The 18,987-nt window shown below is 34.0% G+C and overlaps 1 protein-coding gene across 2 annotated transcripts in view; it reads right to left on the reverse strand.

The window, feature by feature from the left end:
- DNAJC1 (DnaJ heat shock protein family (Hsp40) member C1) overlaps positions 1 to 18,987 on the reverse strand; it is a 234,156-nt gene that overhangs the window by 65,529 nt on the left and 149,640 nt on the right. The gene's annotated exons all lie outside the window — the stretch shown is intronic.

Consider the following 18,987-nt stretch of genomic DNA (forward strand, 5'->3'; position numbering starts at 1 on the left):
AACTCTTCACTTTTAAAAAGTTAATTTTATGTTATGCAAATTTCACCTTAATTAAAAAAAACATTAAAACAAAAATCCTACCAAACTGATATATCCACCAAAAGAGCTAAAATGGAAAAGAGAGAGAGAGAGAGAGACACACACACACACACACTATCAAGAGTTGGCAGGGTGTGGAGCAGTGGGAATCCTCACAAACTGGTAATGTGTAAGTTGGTTACAATTATTTGAGAAAACTGCCAGTATCTAGTAGAGCTGAACTCATATGTACACCCTAGCACAATGCTTGGTTAGTACTTGATAAATAAATATTTATTGATTGAACTAATGGAAGTACCCACTTTTTTTTTAAGAGAGAGAGAGAGAAAGAGAGAGAGAGAGAGAGAAATTATTATTATTATTTTTTTAGTTTTTGGTGGACACAACATCTTTATTTGTATGTGGTGCTGAGGATTGAACCCAGGCCACACGCATGCCAGGCGAGCGCACTATGGCTTGAGCCACATCCCCAGCTCCCCACTTTTTTTAATATGCATGATGCTAAGATACTAGGATATAAAATGAAGACATGGTTTTCTTTCCTCATAAACTGACGTAAAAAAATTATAACATATTTTGCAGGGTAAATAGTGTGATGGTATTAGAGTCAGATTTTTGAGTCATGGCTCCACCATTTACTAAAAAGCTACTATTTGGGGCAAGTCTGAAAACTTTATTTCTACAAAATTTATGAACTTTCCTTCATATTCACTGTCATTCCACAGTTCTAGTCTATTGCTGCACACAGCACAACCACACCCCATTCTTTGCAGTTTAAATCCAGATTTCTCATTCTATTAAAATCTAAACTTCCTAATGTGATATTAAAAAACTTCCATGTTTTGTTATCTACCTGCCTTTCCAGTAATATCTCAGATTAAATAAACTCCCACAATGCTGCAGAAGGAGTTCTGGCTGCTTTCTTATCTTGAATATGCTATGAAATGTCTTGGCTCAACATGTCTTCCCAGAATTCACTCTCCCTGTTTTTAAGTATCGTCAGGTCACATCAGAATAATTTTTCAGTTTATATTTCCTCTTTACACATTTTTTATTGGTGCAGTATAGTTATACATAATTATGGGACTTGTTATTACATATTCCTCCAAGCACACAATATAACAATATAACTTGGCCAATTTCACTCCCCAGCACTTCCTCCCTCCCTCCCGCCTCTCCTTCTCTGGTCCCTTATCTCCACTGATCTCCTTTTGATTTTCATAAGATCCATTCCCTCAATTTTTCCCCCCTTTTCCTTTTTAGCTTCCACATATGACAAAAAGCATACAACCCCCCTTGGCTTATTTCACTTAACATAATCATCTCTAATTCCATCTATTTCTCTGCAAATGACATAATTTCATTTTTCTTTATGGCTGAATAAAAATCCACTGTGTATATATACACCACATTTTCTTTTTCCGACTGGTTCCATAAAGTTGGCTATTTTGCATTATGCTGCTATAAACATGGGTATGCATGTATTGCTATAGTATGATGACTTTAATTCTTTAGGATAAACAAAGAAATGGTGTTGCTGGGGCATATACTTTTCCATACCTAGTTTTTTTATTTTCATAATTTTAGTTGTAGATGGACACAAGACCTTTATTTTATTTATTTTTAATGTGGTGCTGAGGCTCAAACCCAGTGCCTCACACAAACTAGGCAAGCATTCTACAACTGGGCTACTACTACCCTAGCTCCCATTACTAGTTTTTTGAGAAAGTTCCATACTAATTTCCATAGTGGTTGTACTAATTTACAATCCCACCAACAATATGAGTATTCCTTTTTCTCCACATCCTCCTTTAGAATTCTTTTTTTAAAATAATTATTTGTTAGTTGTAGTTGGACATAATACCTTTACTTTATTTATTTATTTTTATGTGGTGCTGAGGATCGAACCCAGGGCCTCGAACATACTAGGTGAGCGTTCTACCACTGAGTCACTACCTCAGCCCCTAGAATTTGTATTCTTGACTGCCATTCTGACTAGTGTGAGATGAAATCTCAGTGTAGTTTTGATTTTCATTTTCCTAAATGCTAATGATGAACATTTTTTTCATATATTTACTGGCCATCTGTATTTCTTTTTTTGAGAAGAGTCTGTTTAACTCATTTGCCCATTTACTAATAGGGTTATTGGCTTTTTGGTGATAAGTTTTTTTGAGTTATTTATATATTCTAGATATTAATCCTCTGTCACAACAGTAGGTGGGAAAGTTTTCTCCCATTCTACAGGTTCTCTCTTCACATTCCTAATTTTTCCTTTGCTGTGCAGAAGCTTTTTAATTTGATGTCATCCCATTTATTAACTCTTGACTTTATTTCCTGAGTTTTAGGGGTCCTCATAATTTATTGATAAAGAGTTTTTGGAATGTAGTTTTGCTGAACATACAGGAAAGAAAAAAGCTGATCACATTTATGAAACTAGTCTGATACACAGGACAAATGAATAAATTAGTATTAAGAAGCATATTTTGGCTTCCTGGGCACTTATTTTATTTAGGAATATAAAACTTAAACTATTTCCTCTTAACCATATTGTTGCATTATAATACCTCTTCTTAAAAGACTATCATAAGGAGCTGGGGTGGTAGCTCAGTGATAGAACAATTGCCTAGAACGTATGAGGCACTGGGTTCAATCCTCAGCACCACATAAAAATGGTGAATATAAAAGTATTTGTCCACCAATAACTAAAAAAAATTTCAAAAAGAAGACTATCATAGGGAAAAGCCTTCTTCCATTCTATCTACTTCAATCTACTTCAATATCAAAATAAGTTTGCCCTATTAACACTAGTTGAGAATATGGAGAGATATTCCCAGGAACTTTAAAATGATGGAATTAAAGTTGTCATTTGAAAGATAAAACACATAAAGGATAAAAATGTATAATGTGTACTGAGTGAAGTAAACTAGTGGGATCAATCTAATTCAACAATTCAATTAAATTTACTCTATAGAGAGACACTAGAGTGGATTAAAACACCAGGTTGTTTGTAGTGGGGTAGAAGAGGAATATAAGTTGTAATAATAATACAAGAATTATATCTCAGTTTTTTTTTTCTGGAAAAAACCCTGATATGTTTAAGAAGACTGGATACAGGGATATGTTTAAGAAGACTGGATACAATACAAAATACAAAACCCAAAACCTGTACTACAGAATATAGGAAAATAGCTTATGTTATTTATAACATATAAAGGGAACATTAAATGCAAATGTGGAATTAAAAATGTTTTTCCACAGTTATCTCTAAGTTATATTTTTAAATATTACAAAAATGGTACTTTTGGAAAGCATTTAACATAAAATTGTCTCTTTTATTATTTCCTTCCCTTCTGTAAAAATAAAATTTAATTTATTTAAGTATCTTTTTTATGTAACATCATAATCTTACTAAGATAGAAGTGGTTCAATTAGAGATACAGGGAGAGAAAAAGTATTCAGCTAATCAGTAATGTGATATCTGACTAGAACAAGTAGCATATCAGTTGCTAGAAAGTAGAAAGCTTTCTCACATTTCAAAGCAACACAGATATGATAAGGTTCAAGGCAGAAGAGAGCAGGTGGTATGGTAGCAGTCATTAATTATAAAATGTGCAGGCTTAACAAAAGACCCAATTAAAAGACTTAATTAGCAATATTGGCATTCTTAAAATTGATTTTAAGCTATTTCCATTGAATAAAGTTTTCAAGAGAAAAATAAAATTCACAACTAAAAAGAGTCATCATAAGAGAAAAGCTGCTCAATTTTCTCTGAAAATAGTTTTTGAAAAACATTATGAAACCAAAGATAATGTTAGAGAGTATTGGTCAGTGGAAAAATATGCTGACAAATATCTACTTTAACCATAATTTCATTAACTCTTTCAAAAAATTATCTAATTAGGATTAAATAAAAATGAATCAAAGAGCTCTGAAGAGTCTTCTGCTTTTACATATATACCTCATTTAATTCTCATAGTATTTGTTGTCTAGTCATACATATACTTGAATATATGTATGAATGCTATATATATAAACTGAGTATTTTGTGAATTTTATTTGGTACTAGAAATTGAACCCAGAGGATCTTTACCATGGAGCCATATTCCCAGCCGTGTTTATGTTTTATTTTAAGACAGGGTCTCAGTTATGTTTTAAATATTACAAAAATGGTACTTGTTATAATACCTAAAAGTTGCCTAGGGCCTTGCTAAGTTGCTGAAGTTGGCCTCAAACTTGCCATTCTCCTGCCTCAGGCTCCCCACCTGCTGGGATTATAGGCATGTGCCCACCAGACCCATCTCGTGTATGTATTTTAGACCATACAAATGTATACTTTCTAATTTTGTGCTTCTACTTCATCTTGGTATTTAAAACTCTGAAGCCAAGACTATACTCATTCTCTTTTTTCCTTCTGAAAGAAAGCTACTTCAATGAAATGAGTTATTATGAACTTAATATAGAAGAAAATGAAATCTTGCTATATTGTTTAGTTTTTACTACTTAAAAGAAACGTGTCATAGTACAGAACTATCTAGTACTTACTGGTTGTAAAAAACTACTAGGTTGCATTTGTGTGATCTTAGAAAAATGGGTAGAAAAGAAAATCTGAATATAAATGGAAGAGTTGAAAGAAAAAGCAGCTAATTTTGAGGGTGAAAGAGTTTCTTAAACTGGGAACAGGTCCTAAGTTTATGAAGTCTAGGGTACTATGTGCAGAGCACCCTGGAGATAACCAGACTTTGGAAAGGAGTGACTACATATTTAGCCACAGAGGGAGGCCTGACAGCATAGTGAAGATGCATGGTTAGCTTGGCATTAGGGAGGGCAGCTCCCCATGGGGTTCTTGTCATGTCAGAGACTAGAGATACCACACTGGCCTAAGAGGGAGACAACGAGCATGTGGGACTCACTTAAAAAGGAATCTGAGGACATTTTCAGATAATCCGTAAAGCAACAATCCCAACTGAGCAATTTCTTTTTTTTTTTTTTTTTGGTACCAAGGATTAAGCTCAGGGGCACTCAACCATTGAGCCATATTCCTAGCCCTATTTTGTATTTTACTTGGAGACAGGGTCTCACTGAATTGCTTAGTGCCTTGCTTCTACTGAGGCTGGCTTTGAACTCGCTATCCTCCTGCCTCAGCCTCCCAAGCTGCTGGGATTACAGGTGTGCACAACTGTGCCCAGCTGAGCAACTTCTTTTGATTGTCCTTTGGGAAAGGAAGGGTATTGCAAAGAATGACTGATGACAGACCTCTCCTGGTCCTAGATGGAGGAGGGCTTAAGGTCAACTAAGGGCTTAATTTGTTTGGAAAAACTGAGAGACTGGACTTTTTTTTTTTTTTTTTTTCAGTCTTTTGTTGTCACACAAGTTTTACCTCTAACAGAATTCTACAAAATGCTGGTACTTACTATTTGTAGGAAGTGATTTTAATAGACTTAAAATAGTATTTTTTAAAAATATTTTTTAGTTGTAGATGGATACAATATCTTTATTTTTATTTATTTATTTTTATGTGGTGCTGAGGATTGAACCAAGGCCTCATGCATGCGAGGCAAGCACTCTACTACTGAGCTACAACCCCAGCCCCATTAAAATAGTATTTTAGTAAAGAACATGCGACACATATCCAGTGAATAAATATCTCAATTTATTGAACTATCAAATCACAGGCCTTTTCTATCTTAATGACCAAAAGAACAGTGAACTGTACTTTTAATGGTGTCATGTAATCATTTGTTAGGGTGTCTTCTATTTATTTTATCATAGTTTTATAGAAGGATTGTGAGAATTTTTTTCTTTTTTTGCAGCTGGGGATTGAAATCAGGGCCTCATATATGCCAGGCAAGGGTCTCCCAGCCCCTTTTCTTTTTTATTCATGCTTCACTAATATGATAAACACCTTTATTACAAAAGGCCAATTCAGCAAAATATATAAGTTGAAATTATTCTAAAAAATTTAACAAAAGGCTAATGCAGATATTCTAGTTCTAAAATTGCCATAGACAAGTTATTCTAAAAAGATAAAAATGTTTTAGGCAGAGAGTGTAATAAAAACAATGTTATTAAAGGGCAAATTAACGAATGATGAAAATGTTCAGTGGCAAGCAGGTATTATCAATGACAAATATAAATAGTTGATTACTAGGGTTACAACTTAAGATATATCTCTGAAGACTTCATCTGTTATTAAACTAATTAAATTATCAATGGATGAAATAGAAGAAGCCATCAAAAGACTACCAACCAAGAAAAGCCCAGGACCGGATGGGTATATAGCCGAGTTTTACAAAACCTTTAAAGAAGAATTAATACCAATACTTTTCAAGTTATTTCAGGAAATAGAAAAAGAGGGAGCTCTTCCAAATTCATTCTATGAGGCCAACATCACCCTGATTCCGAAACCAGACAAAGACACCTCAAAGAAAGAAAACTACAGACCAATATCTCTAATGAACCTAGATGCAAAAATCCTCAATAAAATTCTGGCGAATCGAATACAAAAACACATCAAAAAAATTGTGCACCATGATCAAGTAGGATTCATCCCTGGGATGCAAGGATGGTTCAATATACGGAAATCAATAAATGTTATTCACCACATCAATAGACTTAAAGATAAGAACCATATGATCATCTCGATAGACGCAGAGAAAGCATTCGACAAAGTACAGCATCCCTTTATGTTCAAAACATTAGAAAAACTAGGGATAACAGGAACTTACCTTGACATTGTAAAAGCTATCTATGCTAAGCCTCAGGCTAGCATCATTCTGAATGGACAAAAGTTGAAGGCATTCCCTCTAAAATCCGGAACAAGACAGGGATGCCCTCTATCTCCACTTCTATTCAATATAGTTCTCGAAACACTGGCCAGAGCAATTAGACAGACGAAAGAAATTAAAGGCATAAAAATAGGAAAAGAAGAACTTAAATTATCACTATTTGCAGATGACATGATTCTATACCTAGAAGACGCAAAAGGGTCTACAAAGAAACTACTAGAACTAATAAATGAATTCAGCAAAGTGGCAGGATATAAAATCAACACGCATAAATCAAAGGCATTTCTGTATATCAGCGACAAAACTTCTGAAACAGAAATGAGGAAAAACACTCCATTCACAATATCCTCAAAAAAAATAAAATACTTGGGAATCAACCTAACAAAAGAGGTGAAAGATTTATACAATGAAAACTACAGAACCCTAAAGAGAGAAGTAGAAGAAGATCTTAGAAGATGGAAAAATATACCCTTTTCATGGATAGGCAGAACTAACATCATCAAAATGGCGATATTACCAAAAGTTCTCTATAGGTTTAATGCAATGCCAATCAAAATCCCAATGGCATTTCTTGTAGAAATAGATAAAGCAATCATGAAATTCATATGGAAAAATAAAAGACCCAGAATAGCAAAAGCAATTCTAAACAGGAAGTGTGAATCAGGCGGTATAGCGATACCAGATTTCAAACTATATTACAGAGCAATAGTGACAAAAACAGCATGGTACTGGTACCAAAACAGGCGGGTGGACCAATGGTATAGAATAGAGGACACAGAGACTAATCCACAAAGTTACAACTATCTTATATTTGATAAAGGGGCTAAAAGCATGCAATGGAGGAAGGATAGCATCTTAAACAAATGGTGTTGGGAAAACTGGAAATCCATATGCAACAAAATGAAACTGAATCCCTTTCTCTTGCCATGCACAAAAGTTAACTCAAAATGGATCAAGAAGTTTGATATCAAATCAGAGACTCTGCGTCTGATAGAAGAAAAAGTTGGCTCCGATCTACATATTGTGGGGTCGGGCTCCAAATTCCTTAATAGGACACCCATAGCCCAAGAGTTAATAACAAGAATCAACAAATGGGACTTACTTAAACTAAAAAGTTTTTTCTCAGCAAGAGAAACAATAAGAGAGGTAAATAGGGAGCCTACATCCTGGGAATAAATTCTTACTCCTCACACTTCAGATAGAGCCCTAATATCCAGAGTATACAAAGAACTCAAAAAATTAGACAATAAGATAACAAATAACCCAATCAACAAATGGGCCAAGGACCTGAACAGACACTTCTCAGAGGAGGATATACAATCAATCAACAAGTACATGAAAAAATGCTCACCATCTCTAGCAGTCAGAGAAATGCAAATCAAAACCACCCTAAGATACCATCTCACTCCAGTAAGATTGGCAGCCACTATGAAGTCAAACAACAACAAGTGCTGGCGAGGATGCGGAAAAGGGGTACACTTGTACATTGCTGGTGGGACTGCAAATTGGTGCGGCCAATTTGGAAAGCAGTTTGGAGATTCCTGGGAAAGATGGGAATGGAACCACCATTTGACCCTGCTATTGCCCTTCTCGGACTATTCCCTGAAGACCTTAAAAGAGCATGCTACAGGGATACTGCCACATCGATGTTCATAGCAGCACAATTCACAATAGCTAGATTGTGGAACCAACCCAGATGCCCTTCAATAGATGAATGGATAAAAAAAGTGGCATCTATACACAATGGAGTACTATGCAGCAATAAAAAATGACAAAATCATAGAATTTGCAGGGAAATGGATGGCACTAGAGCAGATTATGCTTAGTGAAGCTAGCCAATCCCTAAAAAACAAATACCAAATGTCTTCTTTGATATAATGAGAGCAACTATGAACAGAGCAGGGAGGAAGAGCAGGAAGAAAAGATTAACATTAAACAGAGACATGAGATGGGAGGGAAAGGGAGAGAAAAGGGAAATTGCATGGAAATGAAGGGAGACCCTCATTGCTATATAAAATTACATATAAGAGGTTGTGAGGGGAATGGGAAAATAAACAAGGAGAGAAATGAATTACAGTAGATGGGGTAGAGAGAGAAGATGGGAGGGGAGGGGAGGGGGGATAGTAGGAGATAGGAAAGGTAGCAGAATACAACAATTACTAATAGGGCATTATGTAAAATTGTGGATGTGTAACCGACGTGATTCTGCAATCTGCATTTGGGGTAAAATTGGGGGTTCATAACCCACTTCAATCTAATGTATGAAATATGATATGTCAAGAGCTTTGTAATGTTGCGAACAACCAATAAAAAAAATAAAAAAAAAATAAAAAAAAATAAAAAAAAGCTTAAAAAAACTTATTCTTAATAAAACAGATCAACCGAGGCAGTTTTAGGTAGCTGAAGATCTAATAACACTGTTTAACCAATACTCTGGTGTGCTCAGGGTTGGTCTCTTTTAGTTCCTTTTATTTATGGGAAAGAAGCTAATTTTGATGAGTTTAAAGTCATCTTAGTAAGTAAGTAACAAAAAGGTAAAGGACTAAATGACTATAGAATAATATAAGAAATGACTTAATAATATGAAGAGAATAAGTTGGTTAAAAAAAATAGCAGCAAACAGGCTGGTATTTGTACCCTCTAAATATCTCTAGATACCAAGATCAAAATAATTTATATAACTGTTTAAAGTGAAACATTTTGGAGACAGAAAATGGGGAATGGATGAATCAGACCTATAGTGGGAATTTTATGTATTTTCCTGAACATAAAGATTGCATAAGGGTTTTTTAAAAATTTTTATGAGTGCATTTATAATTATACAAAATAGTGGGATTTGGATTTTCTTAAGGAGCAGTTGTGTGTTGGATCCTATATACCAGCTTCGGAGAGACAAGTGTTTTCAGAAACTTTACAAGCCTGTTTAATATATCCATTAGTAAGAATTAAATTATATAACTTACATTAAATTGAATTTAAAAAGGTAATACAAACTTGGTGTGCCTTATCTGAAATGCCCAGGACAAAAATTGTTTCATGCTTCAGAATTTTTTGGATTTTAGAAAATCTGCATAGACTTCATTGGTTAAGCATCCTACTCTGAAAATCTGAAATGCTCCAAAATCTGAAATATTTTGAGCATCATGTCAGACCTCAAAAAGCTTCAGACTCTGGAGCATTCTGAATTTCAGATTTTAAAATAAGAGATGTAATAACTCTAAGCTAAATTCATCACTTCCTATTTTACTGCATTTTGTTATTGTGTATGCTTTGAGAGGTTTATATCTATTATAAACACACATGATAGACATATTATAAAATGGTAAACTACTATAATATATCTCTTCCCAATTGTACTTTCAGTGATATCACATTATAGTTTGGAATCAGTCATGGTGGGAGAAATAACACCACTGATATTGGTGAATACTATAAATCAAGGCTTTTTCCCTCCAAAGAACTGATTTTTAAAAATTGCCATATGGGATATTCTAAAAGTTTGATAAGGAGGGCTGGTTTAAAATTGGTAACACTGTAGCTAGGCACAGTGGCACATGCCTACAATCCCAGTAACTCTGGAGGCTGAGGCAGGAGGATCACAAGTTTGAGGCCAGCCTAAGCAATTTAGTGAGACTCTGTCTCAAAATAAAAAATAAAAGGGCCTGGGGGTATAGTTCAGTGATTAAGTAATCCTGGGATCAATTTCCAGTATTTAAAAAGAAAAAAAAACCCCATAATACAAATAATTGACCATTCTTTTCTCATAAAGTGGTATAAGTCATGCATCTTTAAAGATATGACTTTGGGGATTTAATTTTGATTTGGGATCTCTCTAGCAAGAAATGAAGAGTAAGCGTAGGATAAAACCAACAAGAATCATTGTTGAATACTTTTCAGGACCATGCTTTTAGTTCTAACATTTAAAAACCAAAATAGAAAACTTTTTCAAAACACTAAATTAAAAAAATTATATATGTATATGTATGTGTGTGTATGTATATATAATAATTAGTTGTAGGTGGACATAATACCTTCATTTTATTTATTTATATGTAATGCTGAGGATCAAACCCAGGGCCTTACACATGCTAGGTGAGCTCTCTACCACTGAGCCACAACCCCAGCCCCAGAACACTAAATTTTTGTGAATGTGGATGAGTATGAAACTGAACAGTGCAGACATGTTTCTTAAAATTCTATAGTTTTTCAAAGTGCTTTACCACATGGAGTAAGAAAGAGGCTGCACAGATGACCCTAGTCTCTCATGTGTTGGCATTAACCAAATAAACTAAGCTTTTTGTATCATTTTTTAATATGTTGAGGTTTTATGCAAAATGTCATTAGAAAAAAATATTCACTGAAGAAATTAAGGAAAGAAGGGAGGAAGGAAACCAGAATGTTAGAGAATGTAGGTGTGTTTGTATGTGGGGGTACATGCATATATGTATACCATCAGAACTTATGAAAGGTATGTTTGTGTGGGTGAAATTTATCAGGAACAGTTTTAGAAGGTATACATGTATACACACATACATACACATATATGTATGAAATTGTTGGTATTTGAGACTTTAAAATTAAATGGTAAGATTATAGAGTATGTAGATAACCTTTTAAAGGGAATAAAAAAAACAAGTGTAATTTTGGATCTTAACAGTTACGTTATTTGGGCTAAAGCACAATTTTATGTAGTATATTTTATTATTTGTAAAGCAAAGGCAACTTTATCAAACTAATAAAAAAAGAAAATAAACACTTAAAAATGAAAAGTCTCAAAATTTTTAGACAATAAAAACATTGCTAGTTAGAATATTGTCTCAAGAATATAAGCAAATATCTTTCAAGCTAAACAGCCTTTGAAAAGGGAAAACAAATAAATGCATTAATTTAAATGAGCAGAAATGCATCTACTTTTAAGAACTTTTCCCCCCTAGAGCAAGCAAATCAACCAGAGGAAAGTGCAATAATAACTGTAAGACAAGGTTTCATGGAAGATGAAATACTGGCTGCATGGAGGATGTTGTGGTCCACACTTTGTTTTCTTTGAGGTCTTCTACCCTAATGGTAACCAGGACCATCTAGCTTAGCTTATGAAATCTGACAAGGGTACAGCCCATGGCAATAAGGATGCAGGACAGTGATTTTATTTCTTATTTTATTCATTGCAGCCCCAGGGAGAGAGATAACGAGAACAGGAATGAAATCCAGGTCTCCTACATAAAACACTGTGGAACGTTACCACCAGGTCACCAGGAGGGAAAATAACATATTTTATTTTAAAAGACTTTGTTATACTATTTATGATGGAAAATCATTTGTTTTGGATTGTCCAATAACATTAAAATCTTACTTCCATTAATCATAACTTTGAATGATTATTTTCACAAAAAATTATTTGATATTTGTTTATTGGATCTAAAATATTTAGCTACTGTTTCAGAAATGGGGAAAAAAGACTACTACTAACTTATAAAATATGTCAGATAACTATAAAATAATCAGAAATAACTTCAAAAAATTTGTTTGATTCATTTAATATTCCTACTTGGATGTTTATTGTCTTTCTCTTATTACTACACAATGTCGGAGACACTGATGAAAACCCTAGCAAAATCTGGGAGAAATTACCTGGATTTGACCTTCCTAAGAGCTTAAGAAGATTAAAAAATTCCACAGATGAATTAATGCCTAATTTACTTATATTTGTTGAGCCATGTAAAATTTTTGATATTTGAATGTTTTGACCTAAAAAATGATAAGTGAATATAATTCAATTAAATATATATCTAAGGGCTGGGGATGTGGCTCAAGTGGTATCGCGCTCGCCTGGTGTGCGTGCGACCCGGGTTCGAGCCTCAGCACCACATACCAACAAAGATATTGTGTCTGCCGATAACTGAAAAATAAATATTAAAAAATTCTCTCTCTCTCTCTCTCTCAAAAAAAACCCTTTAAAAAAATATATATATCTAATAGTGACCTTGACATTCAAACATTCTCTATAAAATAGAGAAAATACTATTATATATCATTCTTTTTTTTTTTTTAGAGAGAGAGTGGGGGGGGAGAGAGAGAGAGAGAGAGAGAGAGAGAGAGAATTTTTAATATTTATTTATTTTTTTTAGTTCTCGGCGGACATAACATCTTTGTTGGTATGTGGTGCTGAGGATCGAACCCGGGTCGCACGCACACCAGGCGAGAGCGCTACCACTTGAGCCACATCCCCAGCCCCTATATATCATTCTTATGAGGGTTAAGTGAGCACTACATGTACAGCACATAGGATCATTCCTGTACTATATGTGTATATGGAATACAACAATCATGGAGCTATGTGTCTACATGTAGTATGTATACACAAATTCCATAAGGAAAATACCATTGGAGAAAACTAGTTGTTGGGAGTTACTGATGATAACATGTCAAATAACAAGTAACTCCCAACAACTAGTTTTCTCCAATGGTATTTTCCTTATAGGATTTGTGTATACAAACTACATGTAGACACATAGCTCTATGATTGTTATACCCCATTTAAACCCAAGGCATCCTTCCTTAAAAGCTCATCTGTCAATTACATCATTTTACATCAGTACCTTCTAAAAGCATGCAGATAAGTATTTCAAACCTTCCCAAATAAATACTGGACCAAAATAAAACTTAGAATTTTAGAGAAGTTGTTGAAAATACAAACAGCAACAAGGGTAACTGGAACATATATTTATCTTCAGTTTCTACTAATGAAAAGGAAAAAAGGGAAACTTTTGAAATGAAAACTTTGAAAATCATAGCAGGATCCCAAACATGGCTAGTATAAGAAGAAAAGTTCATGTTTTAGGGTTCCTCAGTTTTTAAAATATTTTATTCTCATATCTCTAAGGAAGAAGCAGACAAATTCATACTTTTTGTAAAGTGTTAAATAAGACAACTAAATCCCAATCCTGTAGGTAATAAATGGTGATGCTAAAACTATAAGATTTGGGTCTCCCAACTTTAAGAATTCAGTATTTTGTCTCCTACTTGCCTATTATTATGCTCTCTCAGCAGAAATTACCATGATAAATTATTTTGGGCATTGATTAATTTAACAAATATTTACTGTGAGTCTAATGTATACACATTTTTTATGATAAGTTCGAAACCAGGAAAAAGTTCTAATGAGAAAAGGATATAGGCTTTGAAACAAAGTAATCTGGGAAAGCAAATGCTACTTAAACACATAGTTCTACAGACAAAAATTACAGTATGACTTCATTGCATGACATCTGTAATGATCCTATTTACAAATAGGGTTATATTCTGAGGTACTGGTTTGTTTTGGTTTGGATGTTAAATGTCACCCAAAGGCTTATATATTCAAGGGTTGGTCCTAAGCTGGATGGTGCTGTTGGGAGATGGTGGTACCTTTAGGAGATGGGGCCTTGGGAAAGGAAGTTATTTCACCTGGAGTATGTGCTTAAAGGGGATGTTGGGTCACTGCTCCTCCCCCTATTTTTCTAACTGCCATACATTCACCATGATGTATTACTTTGCCACAGGCCCAAAACCAACAGGATCAAGCAACTATGGACTGAAGATTCTGAAACTATGAGGCAAAATACATATTTAAATTAAGTTAGGGCATTTTGTCACAGTGACAGAAAACTAACACAGACCTTAATATGAATTTGGGGGGAATATAACTCAACTCCTAACACAAAAGTCAGAAGGAAGATGGATGAAGTAAAGGGTTTAAAATTATTGCATTGTCTGGAAAGTGGCTAAGAAATTAATACAAAATTGTAATAAGATGCATTTTACATGTTTTATATTATCCATTAAAAGAAAATGAAAAAGGAATATATATATATATATATATATATACACACACACACACACACACACACACACACACACACACACACCAAATTCATGGAAGGGTAAAATGAAATATTAAAACTTAATCAATCCAAAAGAAAGCAAAAGAGGAAACAGAAATGAATATAAAATAAGAGGGAGAAGGGGAAATACTGGCAAATGACACTGGTCAAAGTATATTGGTATATTGTGTGCAAGAATGAATATGTAACAAAAAATTCCACTATTATGTATAATTAACATATAAAATATATGGAAACAAAACTTTATTTTAAAAAGAGGGACCAGTAGAAAGCAAATATTAAGATGACAGATTCAAATTCCAAAATGTCACCATAATACTAAATGTAAATATAGATTACTCATCCAAAATTTCAAAAACTATAACACTTTAGTAATAATAAAAATTGTAAGCAAACAGGAAGCAGTATCAGAAAGATATCTGCAAAATATGCATCTATTAGGAAACTAAACATGAATAAAAAATAGGAAAGGAAATTAGAACATGTTTTGATCTTTATGAAAACCAGAATATAATACTAAAATTTGTAGGATACAGCTAAAAGACTGAAGTATTCAAACCAGTGACTCAATATTTCATCTACCATAAGATACCAGAAAAAGGGAAAATTAAACAGAATACAGAAAAAATTAATTTAAAAGTAGAAATCAATGCCTTACAAAGCTGAAAAACAATATAGAAAAATCAATGTAACTAAAAACTGATTTTTAAAGATCAGTAAATTGGATGTACCTCTAGACAGCCTGATCAGGATTAAAACACTAGATATAAATTGCTGTGCTAATACCAGCTGGATGCATGCCTGTAATCTCAGGAGTCAGGAGGCTGATGCAAGAAGATTCTGAGTTTAGAGTCAGCCTCAGAAAAAGCCAGGAGCTAAACAACTCAGTGAGACCCTGTCTCTAAGTAAACTACAAATAGGGCTGGGGATGTGGCTCAGTGGTTGAGTGGCCCTGAGTTCAGTCCCCAGTACGAGGAAAAAAAAATCTAATAGCATAAATAAAGATGAAATATCAATATAAATTCTACAGATATTAAAATAGTAATAAGGGAATTCCAGGAATAACTCTTGTCAGTACATTAAACAACTTAGATGAAATAGTCATATCCCTTCATAGACACAAACTATCATAGCTCACCAGAGAAGAAACAGATGAAAAATTCCACAAATGTGTCTAGAAAAGAGAAGAGAAACATCTTCCAATGCATTCTATGAGGTCAGCCTCAGATGATATGATAAGCAGATAAAAATGTTAAAACAAAGCACTAAGACCAGTATGAACACAAACTAAAAAGAAAATGAAATTCACATTGTATAAAAAATGATAATATGTAATGACCAAAGCAGAGTTTGTCCCAGGAACTTAAGAGTGGTTTAACATTTTAAAATCAACATAATTCAATGAATTATATATTAACAGATAAATGAGAAAGACCATGTAACCATCCTTTTTAGATGCAGAAAATAAACAATCTGGAAAAAAAATTCAACATCCATTCATGATAAAAACTCAGTAACTAGAAATAGAAGGAATTTTCCTCAAGATGATGAAGAATATCTGTTAAAGCCTAGAGCTAGCATCATAATAAGTGATGAAAAGATAATACTTCCTGAGATCAAGAGCGAGATAAGGGGCTGGGGATGTGGCTCAAGCGGTAGCGTGCTCGCCTGGCATGCGTGTGGCCCGGGTTCAATCCCCAGCACCACATACCAACAAAGATGTTGTGTCTGCCGAGAACTAAAAAAATAAATAAATATTAAAAAAAAAAGAGCGAGATAAGGATGTCTTTTTTCAATACTTCTTAAAAAAAAAAAAAAGAACACTGAATTGGCAGTCCTATCCAATCAAAAGTCCACAAAAAGATACAGAGCTTCCAAACTGGAAATTAAGAAGTAAAACTTTCTTCACTTGTAGGCAACATAATTATTTATGTAGAAAATCCTAAGGCAAGGGGTAAAGAAGTAACTAGAACTAATAAGTTAGTTGAGCAAAATTGTTGAATATAAGATCAATATACAAAAATCAGTTCTATTTCTATGTATTAGTAAAAAATCATCAGAAATAAATCAATGTATATATGATCAAGATACCATGGCAATTCAGTGAAAAATGATAATCAAGATACCATGGCAATTCAGTGAAAAATGATAATCTTCAACAAATGGAGCTGGAACATGGCATAGTCATATGTAAAAAGGTTTGAATCTAAAAAAGAAAACGTTTGAACTTTGACGTCTACTTCACACAATATGGAAAAGTTGACTTGAAATGGATCACAAATCTAAATGGAAGAAAAAAACTATACAATTTCTAAAAGGGAACAGGAGAAAATATTAGTGACTTTATTAGTGACTTTGGGTTTGCAAAGATTTCCTAATTAGGATTTAAAGGATTAAATATAAAAGAAAAAATTTTGTTAATGGGAACATCTGAATTAAAGACTTTTTGCTTTCAAAAGATACTTTTACGAAGAAAAATCAAGTCATAGATTGGAAGAGAATATTTGCAAAATGACTAGTAACAAAGGGCTTACATCTAACGTGTATAGAAAACTTTCAAATTCAATAAACTAGGAAACAGACACTTCATAAAGTAGACACTTATAGACATTTCATAAAATAAGATATTCAAATGCTAAATGAACACATGAAAATGTACTCAGATATTATCATTCAATAGAGAACTGAATTTTGGAAGCATAATGAGATACTCCTATACATCTGCTAGAATAGCTAAAATTGAAGAGAATAGTCACAGCAAATATAGGGCAGGATGCAGAGCAACTGTAACCCTCATACACTGCTGGTGGGAATGCAAAAATAAACAGCTACTTGGGGAAACAGTTTGGCAGTTTCCTAAATATTTAATTTCCTTCCTTCTTCCCTCCCTCCCTCCCTTCCTTCCTTCCCTCCCGCCTGCAGTCTAGGGATTGAACCTACTGGCGCTCTATCACTGAGCTCTATCCCTACCCTTTTGATTTTTGAGACAGGTCTTGGTAAGTTGCCCAGGCTGTCCTCAAACTTGTGATCCCCCTGCCTTAGCCTCCTCAAGTCACTGAGATTACAGACATGTACCAGTCACCTGGCTTAAATATTTAAATTATGCCTATCACATATTCTAGACATTCTACTATTTATTCATAATAGGGAAAAGAAAGCATATAACCACACAAAGACTTGTGTATCCATAAAACAAAATGTGACTAAGCTACAAGGAAAAACGAACACAACTATAATTTCAGTAGAAGATTTAAAAAAAAAATTAGTTGTAAATGGACACAATATCTTCATTTTATTTATTTATTTTTATATGGTGCTGAGGATTGAACCCAGTGCTTCACACATGCTAGGCAAGTGCTCTACTACTGAGCTACAACCCCAGGCCCTCAGGGAAAGATTTTTTAACACATCTCTTGGCGCAACTGGTTAACAAGCAAGCAAAAACTGAATGATAATAACAAGAGAATTCAAAACATAGTTAATAAACTATCTGGCATATACAGAATACAGAAACCACAGTTTCACAATTCTTTCAAGAGTAAATCAAACATTTGAAATAGTTGAACATAGGTATAATTGGATTGGATGCTTGTCGGCATAAGGTTAATGTGTTAAGAGCCTGGTCCCTAGTGTGGCAATGTGGTTGCTGATGGAACCTTTAAGAGGTGGGGTCAAGTACGTAGTCCTTAAGTCATTTGGGATATTGCCCTACAAAAGGAATGCTAGTCTCCTGAAAGGAGTTCTTCCAAGAGTAAGTAGTTATAAAAGCCAGAGCCTGACTCCTGAATCTCACTCTGGCTTCCTGCTTCAAACTGACAACAAGCATAAAGGGAGGTGGAACAGAGTGAATGGGAGCCAAGTTTTTGTAGTCTATCGAAATTAAGTTGGCATTAATCCTAACTAGATTGTTATAAGATGTTAATTGTAATCCTTACAGAAACCACAAAAAATGCTCAGACTTGTATGTTAATTTTAATAGCACCTTCATTTATGATAGCCCAAAAGTAGAATTAACTTAAATGTCCATCAGCTGATGAATGGATAAACAGTATATCTAACATACCCACAAATGGAAATATTATTCAGTCACAAAAAGAATGAAGTACTGTTACATGTTACCCCATGGATGAACCTTGAGAACATTATGCCCAATTTAAAAAGCCAAACATATAAGGCCACATATTATTTGATTCCAATTATACAAACTATCCAGAATAGGCAAATCTATATAGATGGAAAGTAGATGAGTGTTTGCCAGGGGAGAGGAGAGCGGAGAATTGAAA

Source organism: Spermophilus citellus, assembly GCF_964194105.1.
Source record: "Spermophilus citellus genome assembly, chromosome: 6".
Lineage (NCBI taxonomy): Eukaryota > Metazoa > Chordata > Mammalia > Rodentia > Sciuridae > Spermophilus > Spermophilus citellus.